The 18,034-nt window shown below is 44.7% G+C and overlaps 1 protein-coding gene across 1 annotated transcript in view; it reads right to left on the minus strand.

Annotated features, from left to right (window-relative positions):
- The window catches only part of HFM1 (helicase for meiosis 1), a 132,150-nt gene that overhangs the window by 104,769 nt on the left and 9,347 nt on the right, over positions 1-18,034 (minus strand). The window lies entirely within an intron of this gene.

Below are 18,034 nucleotides of genomic sequence, written 5' to 3' on the forward strand. Positions count from 1 at the left end.
AGAGAGCAACCTGACCCTCATTTAACATAGTTATTTGCTAACTTAATCTTCCATCATTTCAGTTTAACTACACAAGTACTTTTGATATCTTTAGGTTAAGTAATACTTTTTGATAGCTTGGTTAAGAGAGAAATTAGTGAGATAAGTGACCAGGTATCTTTGGAAAAACCTTTATATAGACGTCTTAAAGCTGAAATCACTCCCAGCAATTTAGTGATATGTGCTACATGGAAAAGAGTGTGGTCACTTTTTATTCCATCACTAGATGCATTCCCACACTATACTTTATTTAGAGGCTTCTCTTCTATACAGAGACATTTTTTGATCTTTGGAAGAGTTTTAAAAGCTGTGATTTCCACTCTCTGCCCAGAAACTGAGACGTGCCTGGCCCCTATGGCATGCTACCTAACGTAGTGTCACAAAGTGACTTATCAAAGTCACTTGCACTTATCAAAGTCAAAGGAGAGCTTGGCACTAGTGCTGCAATGTATGAGGCAATGAAGCACCAGCAGACATCCTGCAGTCACCTGTGTGCTGTTGCCTTTTGGAATTTACCAGCCAGCAGTACCTGGGCACATCGTGCTCCTCTGGCAGCAGCAGCTGTGCACGGTGTTTATAGATCAGCCCTGGCTCCTATCCCACAGCACCATTTTGCTCTCTAATACTACGTCTGACTGCAACGCACTTGACTTTTCTGGAGGAATTCTGATTTCTACAGAGAACTTCTCTCTGATAAGAATGGAAACTCAATTACTCATTCCTTGCACATACAAAGACACTGGTTTCAGTGGAAATACTATATGTACAGAAAATGCAGGGTTAGCTTTAGAATTGATTTTTGAGATGGACAGATTTTTCCAGCCAAGCTTTTGGAGAGTATAAACTCATTTTTGGCACTAACTGTACAAGAGCTGTAACCGATCAGTGGACCCCTCTGAGGAGACAGGCACAGGCTGTGCTCCTGCAGCTTTGAGAAGAACACATGGAGTGACTGACCACAGCTGCTGCAAAGAAAGCTGAACTCAACCAAGAGGGGACTGGAGTGTGCCCTTTGTCTTAGACAAATGGCTGTATCATGAGTGGATGGGCCACCTGTCCCTGAGTTGGACAGGAGTGCAAATGTCTTCCTAAGTCACCAAGGCCTGTGGGGTCTAAGGCAGCTATGAAGTGCTCAGCCCAACATGGAGTACATGAATCAATGAACACAATGAACTTTGAAGAGAGCAACCTGTGTTAGCCTGTTTCAACCCACGCATTCCGTTCTGAACTTGTAATGCCCGATGTGATGGTGAGCATGGTGGCAATCACATTTGTAATGCAGTTCAACTCTGCTAAGTCACAATCCAAGCACAATGTAGGTATATTGTGGTAGGACACCGCTAAACCAAAATTCCACATAATGTTAGATAACCTCAAGTAAGTAAAATTATAGTAAGCATTAAAACCTCCACATAGGGAACATCCAAAAGATCAGTCAGAGAACATTGGACTCGTACAAGAGCCTAAGCCAGTCCATCCAGATGAAATGTGTTACATTATATTTCAGCCTAACAACATATTAATATTTCTTTTTCCAGAGCATACAGTGGCAACCATATTACAAAATCATTTCATAATGCTAAGGTAATGGGTGATTCACACTACAAATACAGTATAGCCAAGAAACTCTTACAACGCACTTCAAGCAGACAAGCTTTAGCCTTATCAAGATCCTGTTGTGAAGGATTGTAGCTGCTCTGCAATCATTTATGAATACTTGATGTTTACATAGTTACTGGGATGTTTAGTGTACAAATAGACGAGAGGAGGGCATGGTATGGTCTTTTCTGTGAACACTGGAGAGCTGATAAGAGACAATCACAGCTGATGGTCCACACACATGGGAGGTCAAAAGGATTAGAGTAACTTGAAATGGACTTTCTTAAAGGAAAAAGAAACAAAAGCACATATTCGGTCGGCTCCACAAGGTGCTGCGTGTAGGGAGGCACATTTGAAGTGCTTCTACACAAATGCACGCAGTATGAGGAATAAAATGGATGAACTAGAAGTCTTGGCCCAGTCCCGCAGCTACGACATCATCGGCATAAGCGAAACCTGGTGGGATGAGTCCTGTGGCTGGTGTGTTGCAATAGATGGTTACAGGCTCTTCAGGAGGGACAGGCAGGGTAGGCGAGGTGGTGATGTATGTGAAGCAGGGGCTGGACTGTGTGGAACTTCAAGTTGGCGATGGCAAAGTTGAGAGCCTCTGGGTGAGGATTAAGGGATGAACAAATAAAGGGGATGTTGTTGTGGGAGTCTATTACAGACCACCTGGCCAGGACAACAACACCGATGAATTATTCTTTGCAGAACTAAGAGATGCCTCGAGATCAACTCCCCTCGTCCTAATGGGGGATTTCAACTTGCCAGACGTCAACTGGGATCACCACACGGCTGACACGAGCAAGTCCAGGAGGTTCATAAAGCACCTAGATGATAACTTCTTGGTGCAGGTGCTAAGAGAGCCAACTAGGAAAGGTGCCCTCCTAGATCTGTTGCTGGAGAACAGAGAGGGTCTTGTGGGAGATGTGGCAATTGGTGGCCGTCTCAGTCATAGTGACCATGAAGCGGTTGAGTTTAGAATTTATGGTGACAGAAGGAAAACTGCCACCAAAACTTCAGCCCTGGATATGGGGAAAGCAGACTTCAGGCTGCTCAGAGAACTAGTCAGCAAGGTCCCCTGGGAAACTGCTTTTGAAGGCACTGGCGTCCATCAGTGCTGGTCAGTCTTTAAGCACTGCCTCCTAAAAGCACAAGATCAGGCAATTCCAAAATATCAGAAGTCAGGCAGGTGGGGCAGAAGGTCAGCCTGGCTGACCACGGATCTTCTACTGGAGCTTAGGCGAAAAAAGAAAGTGTACGGCTGCTGGAAGGAGGGTCAGGCGATGAGGAAGGAATACAGGGATGCTGTTTGTGTTTGTAGGGAGAAAATTTGTGTGGCCAAAGCCCAACTAGAGTTGAAGCTGGCCATGTCTGTGGGAGACAATAAAAAAGGTTTTTTTTTAGATATGTGAACAGAAAAAGGAGAACCAAAGTAAACATTGGTCCGCTACCAGATGGGGAGGGTCTCCTCACAGACAACGACATAGGCAAAGCAGAGACGTTTAACGCCTTCTTCGCCTCTGTCTTCAACACTGATGATGGGCTTCGGGACCCAGGGTGCCCTGAGCTGGAGGACCATGACGGTGGGAAGGACAAACTCCCAACCGACCCTGAACGTGTGCGGGATTTGCTGCTCCACCTGGATCCATGCAAGTCCATGGGTCCGGACGGGATTCATCCCAGGGGGCTTAAAGAGCTGGCTGACGTCATCGCAGCACCTCTCTCAATTATTTTTCAACGATCTTGGGAATCTGAAGAGGTCCCATTGGACTGGAAGCTGGCAAATGTTGTGCCAATTTTCAAGAAGGGTAAGAAAGAAGACCCTAGCAGTTACAGGCCTGTCAGTCTCACGTCAGTACCTGGTAAAATTATGGAGAGGATGATCCTTGAAGTTACTGAAGCGCACCTGGGGGACAATGCAGTCATTGGTCCCAGCCAACATGGGTTCACGAGGGGTAGGTCCTGCCTAACAAATTTGATTTCTTTTTATGATAAGGGCACCCTTCTAGTCGATCAAGGGAAACCAGCTGATGTGATCTTTTTGGACTTCAGCAAAGCTTTTGACACGGTTTCCCATAGGATCCTACTGGACAAAATGTCCAGCATACAGCTAAACAAAAACATCATACGATGGGTGAGCAATTGGCTGATGGGCAGGGCTCAAAGGGTTGTGGTAAATGGGGCCACATCTGGCTGGCGGATGGTCACTAGTGGGGTCCCTCAAGGCTCCATTTTAGGGCCGGTCCTCTTCAATGTTTTTATAAATGATTTGGACGTAGGACTAGAAGGTGTTTTGAGCAAATTTGCCGACAACACCAAACTTGGAGGAGTTGTGGACTCGGATGAGGGTGGAAAGGCCTTGCAGAGAGATCTGGACAGACTGGAGAGCTAGGCGATCACCAACCACGTGAAGTTTAACAAAAGCAAGTGCCAGGTCCTGCACCTGGGACGGGGCAACCCTGGCTATACGTACAGACTGGGCAACGAGACGCTGGAGAGCAGCCCCACAGAGAGGGATCTGGGGGTTGTGGTTGACAGCAAGTTGAATATGAGCCAGCAGTGTGCCCTGGCAGCCAGGAGGGCCAACCGTATCCTGGGATGCAGCAAGCACGGCATTGCTAGTCGGTCGAGGGAAGTGATTGTCCCGCTCTACTCTGCGCTGGTGCGGCCTCACCTCGAGTACTGTGTGCAGTTCTGGGCACCACAGTACAAAAAGGACATTAAACTGTTTGAGAGTGTCCAGAGGAGGGCGACGAAGATGGTGAAGGGCCTAGAGGGGAAGACATGAGGAGTGGCTGAGGTCACTTGGCCTGTTATGCCTGGAGAAGAGCTGGCTGAGGGGGGACCTCATCGTAGTCTACAACTTCCTCGTGAGGGGGAGTGGAGAGGCAGGTGACCTATTCTCCGTAATCACCAGTGACAGGACCCACAGGAACGGTGTTAAGCTGAGGCAGGGGAAGTTTAGGCTGGACATCAGGAAGAGGTTCTTCACCGAGAGGGTGGTCACACACTGGAACAGGTTCCCCAGTGAAGGAGTCACTGCACCAAGCCTGTCTGAATTTAAGAAGAGATTGGACTGTGCACTTAGTCACGTGGTCTAAACTTTTGGGTAGACCTGGCAGGGGTGCCAGGAGTTGGACTTGATGATCCTTATGGGTCCCTTCCAACTTGGGATATTCTATGATTCCATGAAAGGAAGTAGAAGGAGCAGAGGGACACATGATCTTGTTGGGATGTCTATGGAAGTTAGGTCTAGCATGCTACAAGAGACTTAGCCTTCAGGTAAGTAACAATGTACGCAGACTTCAATAACCACTTATCTCCACATTCCAAGCACTTTCGTCCTCCTGATGAATGAAAGTATCTGAATTCAGGATGACTGCTCTTCCACTGCCCATTGCAACTTCCAGAAAGAGATACTATATTCTCAGGACTCATTCAGGTTACAGCATTGTTAGCATACATTCATAATTTGATCTCCAGGGAGGTAAAGGGACAAGCCCTAGAAAGCTGCACTCAGGAACCCAGTAGCAATTAAATTATTTGTGCCATTCCATGGCTTCCATGGATACATTGCAATCAGATCAGAATACAGCTACAGCCTCAGAGCATGTTGGAAGGCCTTAGGAGATCTGGAGCTGTTAAGAACATCAGTATTTTGCATGAATTCTGTAACACAGACTCTTCTTGTTACAACAGATGACAGGACAACTTTTCATTCACCATTTTTTACTACACCAAACACTGAAAATGGAAAACCAAAAGCTATGGAGAACTGTGCTTCTGCTTCTCCTGAAAAAAATTGAGAACGGTGAAGACTGGGTTTTGGGCAGCAGTTTTATACTTGTTATATGCTGACCTAAATGCAGGCTGCTGTAAAAAGAAGTGATTTTATGTTCTTCTCTTCCTTTTCCAGTAGCAATGGCAGTGCAACCCCATGAGTCAAATCAGGGAGCTGACCTGGCTAAAAATTAATTTTTCCCTCTATTTCCTTCTGCTCAAAAAGTTTAGATTTCATTCATGTATCTGCTCTGATCAGGTTTGCCAGCCAGTCATGTATGTGAGCACCAGTCCTGGGCAAGGACAGGTACAAGGCAGGTTTGCCCCACTTGCAGAAGATGAGTCTTCCATCTGACCAAAGCGTCAGTGTCACCATGACCCAAGTAACCCAGGGAACGATCCAGAGGCTGTGCTGGTTTCTACAACCGATGACTTCTAAGAAGTGAGGAAAGAGATTTGCTTTAGATTATGAAATCTTGCTAATGCTATTCTTCCTGACAGAAAGAGAGGGACTCTCTTTAGAGTAATCTTGTTTGTTTCTTCTACAGAAGCTGCAACGTATAGAAGCACATACTTGTTTACTTGCTGAGAGAAGCAGCCTCACTAAGTATGTACAAATGGACATTTTATCACATGGAAAGTCTCTGACGGATATGGTGAGACATAAAATGTGAAGTTTTTTTCAACCCCTGAGCTGGTATAATCCAGAGGTATAAGCAACTGCTCTGGAAACGGCTCTTCCGGAAGAGAAAGAAGATGTTTTAGGCGATGCTTCTCTCCAGTAACACAGCTTTCTGCTAATAAGATGGAGAATGCAAACCCATCATCATAATGGAGATTAACTGTCTCCACTGAAATAGACTATTTGTCTTTGTTGCTCATGTCTAGCTCATGTCCTTTTGTAGGTTCAGTTCTCTCTGGATATACAGCTAATTGCTGTGAAGATGACTATTTATCAGGACATTACTCCCACATAGTTGTTGCCATCTGTAAATATTTGGGCATATTCCCAGAGCTCTGAATATGCAAATTTCTTACAACCGAAATAAATCAAGCCATTTTTGTAAAAAGACTCAAATTCAAGCGTAAGAGTTGAAGAAAATATGAACTCCCACCCTATGAACTCCCACCCTCTTCAAGCATAGACTTGAAAGGAAAAGGAAAACGTGCTTATTTCTGAAAATGAGCTTGTCATAAATTTAGTGCAACTTTCTTGTCTAGCACAGAGAAAGCATGCAAAGAGGTTTTATTTTAAAGAAACCAAGTTGTCAGTGGGCATCTCCAGCACTGGGGAGAAATGTCTTAAAAGATCAGCACCATGTGAAATGAAAACAGGAGACTGAAGCAAGTGGATTTCACAGCTAATAAGCAGGAAAGCAGCTCAGGTCCTGCTGGAAGAATGGGGTTGCTGCTGTTCCTCTGTTCTCTTCATCTCCTTATCTGCCAGAATCATCAGAACAACTTCACAAGGTTCAAAAGACAGATCTCTCTACAGATGGCTGATGAGATCATTCTAATGAGGATTTCAAGAGCTGCTAGTTACAGGCATCTTATGAAAACGGATCTCTGCACCACAGGTCCACAATGATTTTGAAGATGCTTCATTTAAAAACAAAAGAAAACAAACACCAGACCAGTCCCTTTTTACCTTCCTTGGCCACAAAATAAAAAATACACCATTTTGCACTGCACTAAAAGTAGCATCCATTTCAGAAAGCTTCTGATTCTTCAGATTCATCCTAAACTACATTCAAACAACCTGGACAAAAGTGTTTTCTTGATACTCATCCCAGATTTCAAAATGGATTCAATTTTTAAACAAATGCATATACATATGGAGATGTATGGATATATATAACTAAACCTGTGGAAGAAAACACTGAAGTACAGCTGCTGCATTTTGCGGTACTTTGCACCACTGCTGGAGAAGCAAAAATTTCTTAACAATTTTAAGTTTCCTGACAAAACGTCCATACATGAGAGCTAGTTGGGAACAGTTGAAGATACATCCTATGCCAACACGTAGTAAGATTCACTCTCTAACAGAGGGTTAGATATCTGTACTGAGAGGTTTTGTTACCCAGAGAGATTACTTCAGCTTCAGAACACTAAAGAGATCAATTCTATAAAGCAATTAGCATTTGCTAATGTACCCGTTCTTTCAAAATATGGTCATCCACAGGCACCTTGAGTAAGCTTTATTATGAGTGTTCCTCAGAGTGGGATTTGCCCTTAATGGTTCAATCCTGTGTTTTTCATTGTTTTTGTTTGGCTTTAGTTTTTTATTTGCTTTTTTGTTGTTGTTGTTCTGATACTTACAAGGAAGATTTTATAGATCCTACAAAACTCATGAACTGCACTGCACAGTTTTAGCACCTTCTTCTACAGGATATTTATCTACCTCCACAGGTGAATAGGACAGATATGATGTATTACCTGATTCAGTGCCCACTGATGTCAGCTGAAACATCTCCACCAACATTACAGAGCTTTGCACAAGACCATTAAAAGAGGCTTCCAATGAAGAAAAATGCTGCACACTGTCAGTTCTCATGAGCATTAACAACTCTAAACTACAAACCTGTTAACATCTTGGGGATCTCAGAACAGCTGAATGGGAGCAGACAACATGCAGTCCCCGTGGGGCTCACGGATGGATTTTCCTTTGGAAGCTAAATTTGCATCCCTTAAAATGCAGGGAGAAGGTGTCTCTTTATATAACTTTTTATATAAAACTTTTTAACTTTTTAATGTGTATGTTTTTATGTATAACTTTTTAATTTTTCTAGATAGAGTCTGCTGCACACTATCTCGCTCTTTCTCAAGAAACCAATGTAAGCACATGCCAAATTCCCCAAGAGAGCTGCCTTGCATGCACAACAGAAATCCAGTCCATGCTCCATGGAGTTTTGCAGCTGGGGTGGTGGTGGCAACCTTGTCTGCTGTGCTTAAAAGTCACTGCAGCCAGCCCTGAGAGTGCACAACCTTCGTACTTAACATGCAGGCATGTCTTGTTTATAAATACGGTTTCAGTTAACATCTCAGACAAAAAACAGGCCTATAAATAAAGATGCAATAAAGCTTCACCAGATAATGCTGAATAATGAAGGGAATAGTAACATGCAACAGGAACCTCGTTTTTAAGCTCTAAGCAACTTCCATAGGGAACTGAGGGCATTCAGCAACTATCAGCTTTAAGCCATCGATAATTCTCTCTTTTCCTGTTCACATCAAATTAAACTTCCAGCATGAATCATTATCCAGAACATATGCCTCAGATCCACATGATTATTTACACAAAATTCGTACTTTCCTGCAAATTCCACATCTTTGTGTCTATTAAGCACAACTCCTTGCTGTCAGTTGTACTCTTGAGGCGCAGGCAGCATCAAATTGGCTCATAAAGAGGCATTCCCAGCGCAAGGAAACTAATTACAATAAACTGCTGACAGAGCGCCTCTGCACATGAAGGAAACATGCTGTGGTAAAAGCAAAAGAAAAGGAATGTCAGGGTGGAAGGTGACTCAATAGTTCATGTATTCCCAGGCTTCACTTTCAGTTAGAATATTTTTTCTTAAACAGATTCCTCTAAGACATTTGAGAGTTTAAACTGTTCACTGTTCATATTTTTCTCTTTTTTATTAATTTTTCAAAATTCTAGGATACAACTGGAGGTGCCTGTGCAGTGCTCTGGGCATGCGTCCCACAGCATTCAGAATTACAGCCTGAACATATCCACCTCAGCCCACGCCCTCCAGCAGGCTGCACGAGAGGGGAGAAGATGGCCTTTGCAGGACGCCCCGGGAGCTGACACGTCCAGCACCTGGCAGGCTCTTGGAGCAGCGTGCTCCCAAAGAGAGCCTTTCGCACGGAGAACCAGACTGCCCCACCGGTGGCCCTCCCCTTTATTTGGGGGAAGTCCAGCTCAAACACCTCTGCTGGTCTCCAGGGAGGCAGTACTTTGTCCCAAGCTGCTTAAGATTTTATATTGCAAATATAACAACTTATAATCCTGTTATATTTAGTTTGGTAAGTTGTTATGATTACGCATTCAACTGTAGCGTAAACCGCTAAAAGTATCTATCATAAAAAATCCGCTTATAAATTCCTGGGAAGACTGCAACAGCTAACTGAGCTGTGAGTGGAGGTGCAGGCGCTGGGAGGCTCCGTCCCTCGAGCAGGCTGCAGGCAGTTCAGCAACCCCACCCCAGCGGGGCAGATACAGGGCTGGAGGAGCCAGGTTCACACCAGAGAGGAAAGGCGCTGCTCATTTTCACTAGCACCTCTTATTTGGGGGCAGAGAAAGCACAGAAGACCTCAGAACACTACTTTGGCACACAGGATGAGGTCCAGGCTCACACTGTAACATGTGCTTTGCAGCAACAGCGCTGCTCACGCCAAGGCACCAGCAAGCTCTGCCGACCCTTCCGCCCGTCTCCCACCCACCTGCTTCATTCAGCAGCCCCAGAACCTCTCCCCCAGAAGATCTCAGCTGTTTCATAAACCTTAATTATCCTTCAGCACTAAGGAACAGTGACAGCCTCCTCTTACCAAAAGCCAAAGTGGTAGGAGTGGAAGATAAGAGACCTTCAGCAACTCACCGCAGCGCTACCGCTGCGTGTGGCTCCGCCAGACTGACAGCGCTGGCTGGCAAGCTGCAGCGGTGCGACAGCCCTGCTGCCCTCACCAGCGCCATGCTGCTCCCTGCCAGCAGCGCCACTGGACTGGTGGTGATGTGCACAGCCTGGGGAGCTTCACTAGAAAGCAAAATATTGACAGCTATAAATATTTTGTTAATCTCAGCAGGGTCCATATATTTATAATTGGCTTCTGCCTCCCTGAGTTCTCAAGTCTTTTGATTCCAGGAAAGGATGCATGTTTATTGGAAGTTACTCTGGACCAGACCAAGCAAATAGCAGGCCCCTCTAATCTTACCAAGTTAATTAGATTTTCCTTCCCTTGCCCCTTAACTACGTTTTCTCCTTATGCAGGATAAATTTCTTTGTTATTTCTGGATATAAAGAGGTTTTGTTCTCTTCCTTTTGCCAGTGACATTGCCGTATGTGCTTGCACACCTCAGACCATTTAAGAACCAGGACTGCTGCCTAACAGCATTCAAACAGGTTGCTGGTTATTATTTTTCATAGTAAAAATCACAGAAGCGTTAAATAACCTGTTCTAGGTTATCTAAAAAGTCATAGGGCACACATGGAAATAAAACCAAAGTCTCCCAAATCACAGCACTTGTCTTCCTCAGACTGAAAATCATCCCTTCTGTTATGAAGACCCGACTCACCCTATTCAGAAAAGCTGGCTTTGCTATTGGGAGTCCAAAAAAACACACATCCCTTTTGAGGCGACATATACTATACAGAATTTTGTATCTTGTTTTTCCTATCATACCATCATCCATATCTTTCTTACTCTAATTGTGTATTTCAGAAGCAATCCAGAAAGTTTGTGCCTTCACTCTATTTGGTCTGCTGTTTGTATGTTCTCCTTCAGTGGCACTTATCTTCATCTATGGCACTTATTTTAGCACTCAGCATTTCAAGGAAGCCAGGAAAGATTTTAGTTCCTGGTATCTGGAAAAAACATCTTCAGACAAACCCCTGGTAGTCTGCTCAGTCTCAGCTTTCTCTCTGTGAGCATCTGCAGCCAGCAGGGTACCCTGCAGCATCACCCAGCTGGCACACAAAGCATCAGGCCAAGGATTTTGAAAACTGTTTGCTCCTTTTTGTGGATAAAAGTTTGCTCCTTCCCAGGAATAACCCAGGTAGTTTTTTCAAAAGCAAATGCTTATAAGTGACAGGATTTTAATTTCAAAAAGTTTCATCTTAGAGCAAACAGACAGCTCCAGTGTACTCCTCTCTGGAGAAGTACACCTCCCCTCTTCCTGCCCCTCAGAGCAGGACAGCAGCATTCAAAATGGTCTCTACCTGCCACCCTGGTGCAGCTCTGTTCACATGAAGTAATCTTCAAATAAAGGACAGAAATGTAGTAATGGCTAAAATATGTACAATAACCATTGTAATCTTTTCTAGGCACATAGGAACCCATATTTTCTGCTAATGTAGTTTGATAGGCTTCTGCTAATGGCAGCTTGTATAAGCAGAGACCTTAAGTCAAGAAGGAAATCATCCCTCCTCCAGAACAGCAATTTCCAGCACCAGATGCTGCAGATCAGAGTTGATGCAAGGGCCAGGTTGGAGCAGGAGGTGTCTACAGTGTTTTCCTCAGTGTTGAACAAAGCAGACCTTTGTGAATTACACACAGACAGGAAAAAACATTTCAAGACTGAGCACATCTTAAAAACAAATAAACAACAACAAAAACACCACCACCACACTACCTAAACACAAACACACACAGAGCTGACCACTGCTAATGAAAATCTTTCATGAAAGAATACATGAGGAGAGGCATTTAGGAGAAGCAGACAGCCACAGCCACTGCCCAGGACACAGGGTGGTACGTGGCGAGCCTTGGCCTATTGGAATCTGAAGGGTTTGGCTTCAGCTGCCCCCTGGGAGGGAGCGCGGGCAGGCAGCTGGGGCACTGGGCAGCTGCATGAGCTCCGGCAGGGAAGGAGCCGGGGCTGCCCGGTGCCAGCAGACAGCGCGAGGCAGAATCGGGCAGCTGAGCAAGGAAATGGCCTTGTGCTCATTTCCAGCGTTTGACGAAAAAGGACATCGTGTACATTTTGGGGGGGTGAATGGAGCGAGCTGAATCCCTGCCAAGGGAACACACACTCCTGCCAGCAGCTCCTACCAGAGCAAGCACTGACCGGCCTGCTGGGCTCCAACAAGAGCAAGCACGCGGGACTCCTGGCACCTTCGCCTCCTCCCTGGCTAGCGGCATTGGCGAACACGGTTATCCTCATCGGTTCTTGCTTTGCCAGAACAGGCAGTGTGCTTAATCAGCTGAGCACATCGAGCGCAGAGGCAAACGCAGGCTTTTTTATTGCAAGCTGAAGTCAGATTTCAGTCTGACTGGTTAATGTGCTCCGGTCAGCTATTTGTTTTCTCTTCAATTTGTTCCTGACCGCCTTGGTGAGGTATTTGTGTCTCTTTATTACTTTTATTATTTATATGAGACATAAACCAAAAACACTTTCTGCCGTAGCTAGCAAAGCAGCCCAGCGTGCTGTTTCTCTTGCACAAAAATGGTCTCTGGAGGCGTGACAGCTATCTTCCCTCTCGTTATGTTAGCCCTTAAACGGGCAAGACTTTCTGCAAGGCTAGCTGTCCAGATCCATCATCACAGACACTGTCAGCAAGCTCATACCAGCAGATCAACGTGACAAAGCCCCAGTTCCTGCCTGCCCTGTACCGTATCCCCTACCCTGTGGGGTTCAGCACCCTTGGTGATGCGAGAGGTCAAGCATGGCCACAAGCCCGCCCGCCAGGTTTTGCACAAGGCATTACTCACTTCAGTAGGGGCAAAGGAGCAAGTGAGTAACCGCCACAGACAAAATTTACCGATCTAGCCCTGTGCTGCCCTGGAGGTGTGACTCTGGAAACAGCGGATCACAGACTGTTTCCACATCCCGAAGTTGTTCTGACAGAGAAGCAGGGAAGACCTCCTTGGAAAGCTTTCTGACAGGCTGAAAAGCTGCTGAGCAGAAACGGCACCTGGCTTTCCTTTCTGCTGCGCAAAAAGCTGTGATTCAGAGTTTGTTTCAAGCCTATGTTGGCAACTATTGTGATTTTATCACCACTCTGCAAGTTTGTCCTGGAGACATATTTCATAAAACCCTCCATTTTCATTAAAAAAGAATAACTCCAGTTCCTAGCTGTCCTTGCAGGGAAACCTTGGTTAGCTCTGCAGTACCTGCCATGCAGATAAAGGACCAGAAATCCACACCAACTTGAAGCCAACCAGCATGGATAAGAATAACTTCTCTTCCCAGCACACTTTGACGCAGGCTTCCAGACCTACTGCAGAAGCTGCCCAAAGTGGTTTGCTCACTCTGAGCTTCACATTGGGCACATCTGTTGAAAACAGCACTACCCAGATGTACACTTTCAGACCCCTGCACCACAACGCTTCAGCGACTGTTAAGTGCCTGACCTCCAGCTGAATGACAAGGGTTTTAGGAGGGGCAATGCGAAGGCCTGGCACACAGCGTTAACCACATGCCACAGCCAGCACGGCTCGAGAGCTGCAGCAGGCAAGGGGGTGTTGTGGGGAGAAAAAAAAACAAAACAAAAACAAAAAAACAGGTCAGTAGAAAATACATCTGGGAAAGGGGGAAATAAACCTAATTAAGAGCAGGAAAAGCTTTGGGAAGCAGCTAGGGACAAACAAATGGAGGAAATTGGTGCTGTCCTGTTGATATATTGACAGACTCGCAGCAAATTCAGACAAAAGGACTTTCCTTCCCCACTTGTCTGGGCTAAGTCATTTCCACCAGGACGCAGTGTTGTTGGTGCTAGCTTTGCCTAATTCACCAGCCCACAGCATGACAACCATTCTCTGGAGCTGCAGAGAAAACATTTTGAATCTCCCCAAGCCCTCGGAATATCCCTTCTTGTTAAAATAAATTCCCTTCAGCCTTCCACCCAACCACAGAGGGGAGAGGAGGTGCAGGCTGGGAGGTGCACAGACCCAGCAACTCCTCACATGCACAAGTGCCCATGGCAAAGGGGATGAGCACAGTACTGTACAACGTACATGAGCGTCCTCCATCTGCAGCCTACTTCATCTTCCAAGGTAGAGTAAACTTCATCAACAGCATGGATGGTTTGAAGAGTACTCAGCTCTTCAGATACCACCACTCCACAACACTCTTGTCCTTACACTCAACTCACCACCAGATACAGGAGAAAATTCTTACGGTCCCAAACAGTAACAGTAATAGCATGTTAAGCCCAGCACTAGGAGAAAAGTGCTGAACAAAATGTACTCTTTCACATCAGGATTTGCTTCTAGCAGTTGTTATCTCAGAGAGTTGTTGTTAATGACCTTCTATATCTTAATTGACCTGAGCTGCCTTGGCCAAGGCCAGGTAGTGTGCTTGCTAGACCTTGGGTTAGCAGCAACGGGACTGCTGAATACATGCTTATCTTATCCATGTTAGCACAACAGAGATCTAAAAGCTCAGGACATAGCCTTGATTTTTATAAGTGAACAACATGCATAAGAATCCTACAAATTCCTATTAGATTACAAAATGCAAAGCCTCCAATATAAATTATAAAACAGACTCCTGAGAATAAGCTCAATGGCTTTAGAACCAATATTCCACAGAGCACTAATTGTTGCAACAAAGCTGTGTTGAAATTCTTGCGTCCCTGACGGGTTTCCAGCTTTCATTTTCAGCTGTAAACATTCAAGGAAATAATGTTTGAGTTCCCCGTTCTCCCTAGAGGAAAGAACACGTAGAGCTTTCCAAAGCTTTGTGAATTCCTTCAGCACCTCCTAATTGAGATCTCCCCTTGCCAAAGAATGAGTATTTTACCTTGTGGTTGTTCTGAAAAATGTGGTATGATGTACTAGACATTTTGTCAGCATTACATTCATTAGTCTGTTTTCATGTGCTCGACAGTGATCCCGTCCCCAGCTGAATGGCTTAGGTCAGTAATCATTTATGCAAGGGTATATGTAAAATGGAGCTAGTGAGCACAATATCACAATAGTGAAATATTACAGGTACCCAACCTTCTGAAACTGTCTGCAAAGGGGCTGCCAAAAGAATCCGTCAGCTGCTTTGCACCACTACCCCACCTGGAACCCTTGGCATTTTTTGCTTCTAACCCTAATTCTAACTCTAGGCTTGGTCTTAGCCACGTCCTCTAAGATCACTGGAGCTTTTTGAAGACCTGATTTTTACTGCTCTTTTTTATTGTATCACTCTGGGAGCTGATTATTTCATCCCTGAAGATAGGCTGCATTTCCCTGTCTTCACCAGCTGGAGAAGAGATGAGTAATTAGAGTATCTGTGAGCTCACAAAGATAGACCAGCTTGCAGTCTGCCAGCACTGTGGTAAACTATATTCATGGCCATTTTCTTGTCTTAGCATTAGTATTTTATGAAGTTAAAGCACAAATATTAACCCTGTACTGCTTGAATGCATTAACTGCTTCCCACTGTCACCCCTCATTCTGGACCCTCGTCACTGATGCTGGAGTAGGGTGCCAGAGAATAAATAGCCCTGGAATGCTACAGTGCTTGCTGCAGTCCTAAAATAGGAAAGGAAAGTGGGTGAGATGGTTTCTGTATACCACCAGACTACTTGCACAAGAAAAGGGAAACAAACAACACTGTTGATGCTGTCAACGGTTGCAGACCTGGACACACTGAAATAACTAAGGCAGCTGGTGAAAACCTCTTGAAGAAAACTAAATCAAACTTGTAACTCCAGAAGCAGAAATAGAGATCAGTTGGCACAAATAGCATATTTTATCCTGGGAAGAAACAGTCAAGACTCCTTGGGGGTTAGATGCATTTTGCAACAAACAACACCTGCAAGAGTAACATGGAGCCAAGGGATACAGGGGGTAGAACAGGAAAGGGGTGATGATAGAAGTCTCGCTAGGCAATCCCACCACTTTCAGGAAACATTACAATACCACACACCAAAGCACCTGGGTTGTTTTTCTTGCCTTATCATTCAATTTTCCATATGGTTTAATAATTAACCACCTTGGTTCGTGGTACCATTTAACATCTTTAGGAAATCTGTCGTATAAAACATTTCCTCAAAGAATTTTGTGAACAGACAACAGAAGTTACAAAACACTGACTTTGTATGTATGGCAGCGACACAACCCATCTGACTCCTGGAGGTCTGCCACAAGGCTATGCTAGGCAGGAAAAGTGGTATGGAAATATTGGCCCAAATGGCCTGGTTGTACCACTCTCCTGTAATTCCATCAACACCAAAAAATTAGCAGGTAGCAATAGGGCACAGGTAGCAAACCCCACATTTTTTGACCAAACAAGCTAGTTGTTATTAAAGCAGATGTTCTGTCTAGGTTACTTTCCATTGTACAGCAGAAGTATCTAGTGAGGTCAGGCCATTGCACAACACTGTCTGCATAAAGAGGGAGGAATTAGTTTTTCCAGACTTGGAGCTGTATCAGAGACAGCTCAGATGCATCCGCAGCTGGTTCTTTTTGGACCCAGCACTGATGCGAGTGAGCACTGAGCAGCAAGTGATCTGGTGCGTATCTGTCAGTGGAACTAGAGCCAACCAGGACACCACAGCCATATAAAAAGTGCCTCAGACACAGTTACAGTTTGGCCTTTCTAAAAAAGAAAAAAAAAAAAAAAGGAAAAAAAATCCAACACAGATTTAGTCATCTTAAAAAGCTTAAGCAACAATAAATAAATTCAGCAATGGCATTACTTGGCTGTGCTTCCTTATTGACATCTATAGCTAAATCTGATTTCACCTCAGGCTTTCTGCCAGCACTGTGTACCAGTTCCTCTGCTTTTTATTAAAACCAAGATCATGTAGTAAATTAACCAAGTTTATGCTGCATTTGAATCACCCTTTGTCATTGTCCTCCTTTTTCAAACTTGATGATATTTGACTGCCTCCGCATGCCTGTGCCAAAGCTAACAAATCTTAGCTTCTTCCTAAGCCTTTCAGTACGGATCGGTATTCTTGATCCTGTGCTTTTTAGAAACATGGAAAAGTAAATATATTTTCATATGGTTTCATATAAATACATTTTTCATGTAAATACATTTTCATATATTTTCAGAGTTGCAAAGCGAAAGAAGCGTATTTGTCATAGCAAAACCTATTTGTGCTTCCCTGCACTAATTTCTTTCCTCTGTTTACCTTTTCTCTTGAAACCTCATTCAATGACCAGAGTTGCTTAGATAAACAACAAAACATATCCAAAAGAAACCAGAGAAAGAGTCAAAGAAAATCCTTAGGTCAGCAACATTTTAAAACATCATTGTTTCAAACCACCACCATGTTGAACAAGCCAACATTTCTTAGATCTCAGCATTAGTAACGCACTTGTTTGAAGTCGCATTTTTTCCTCACTGAGCTGGCAACGCATTTCATTTCCTGTATGTTAGCAATGTGACGTCTGTGGGAACACCAGCTATCTTTTAATCTTTTATGCTTTAAAATAAAATCATCACAGGTTCAGCCTTTCACCAGTTGAAGTGGATGAGAAACCATTTGCACAGGCCCCTGTTCAGCACTGATAAGTCTGCAGCAAAGCTCTGGTCACCCCAGCCAGTGTTTGCAAGCCCCCTGGAATTGCTTTGGCTGCTAAAGAGCGGAGAGCGGTCAGCACCAGCTGTGCCACGTCCTGTCCCGCCTGTCAGCATGTTTCGGCGTGTTTCCTCCTGAGCAATGACCCCGGCCTGCTCGGGTGTCAGGGCACAGTGCTGTTCCTCTGCAGAGCTCCCGGGGAATTCCTCAGAGCTTGGAATCAGGAAAATACAGATTTACATATTAATATAAACTCTGAAGTAGTATGAAACCACAGGAAAATGGAACCAGCCCTAAGCCCGAGCAGCTGGGCTCAGCTTGGAGAAGACAAACTCAGTATCCAAGCCCTGCCTGATGACTGAGGAAAGGAGGAGCAGTGTTACCTTGCTCCCAGGGCTGGCTGTCCCCCTCCCCAGACTGCCATGTAC

The sequence above is a fragment of the Cygnus olor genome, chromosome 8, assembly GCF_009769625.2.
Source record: "Cygnus olor isolate bCygOlo1 chromosome 8, bCygOlo1.pri.v2, whole genome shotgun sequence".
Classification (NCBI taxonomy): domain Eukaryota; kingdom Metazoa; phylum Chordata; class Aves; order Anseriformes; family Anatidae; genus Cygnus; species Cygnus olor.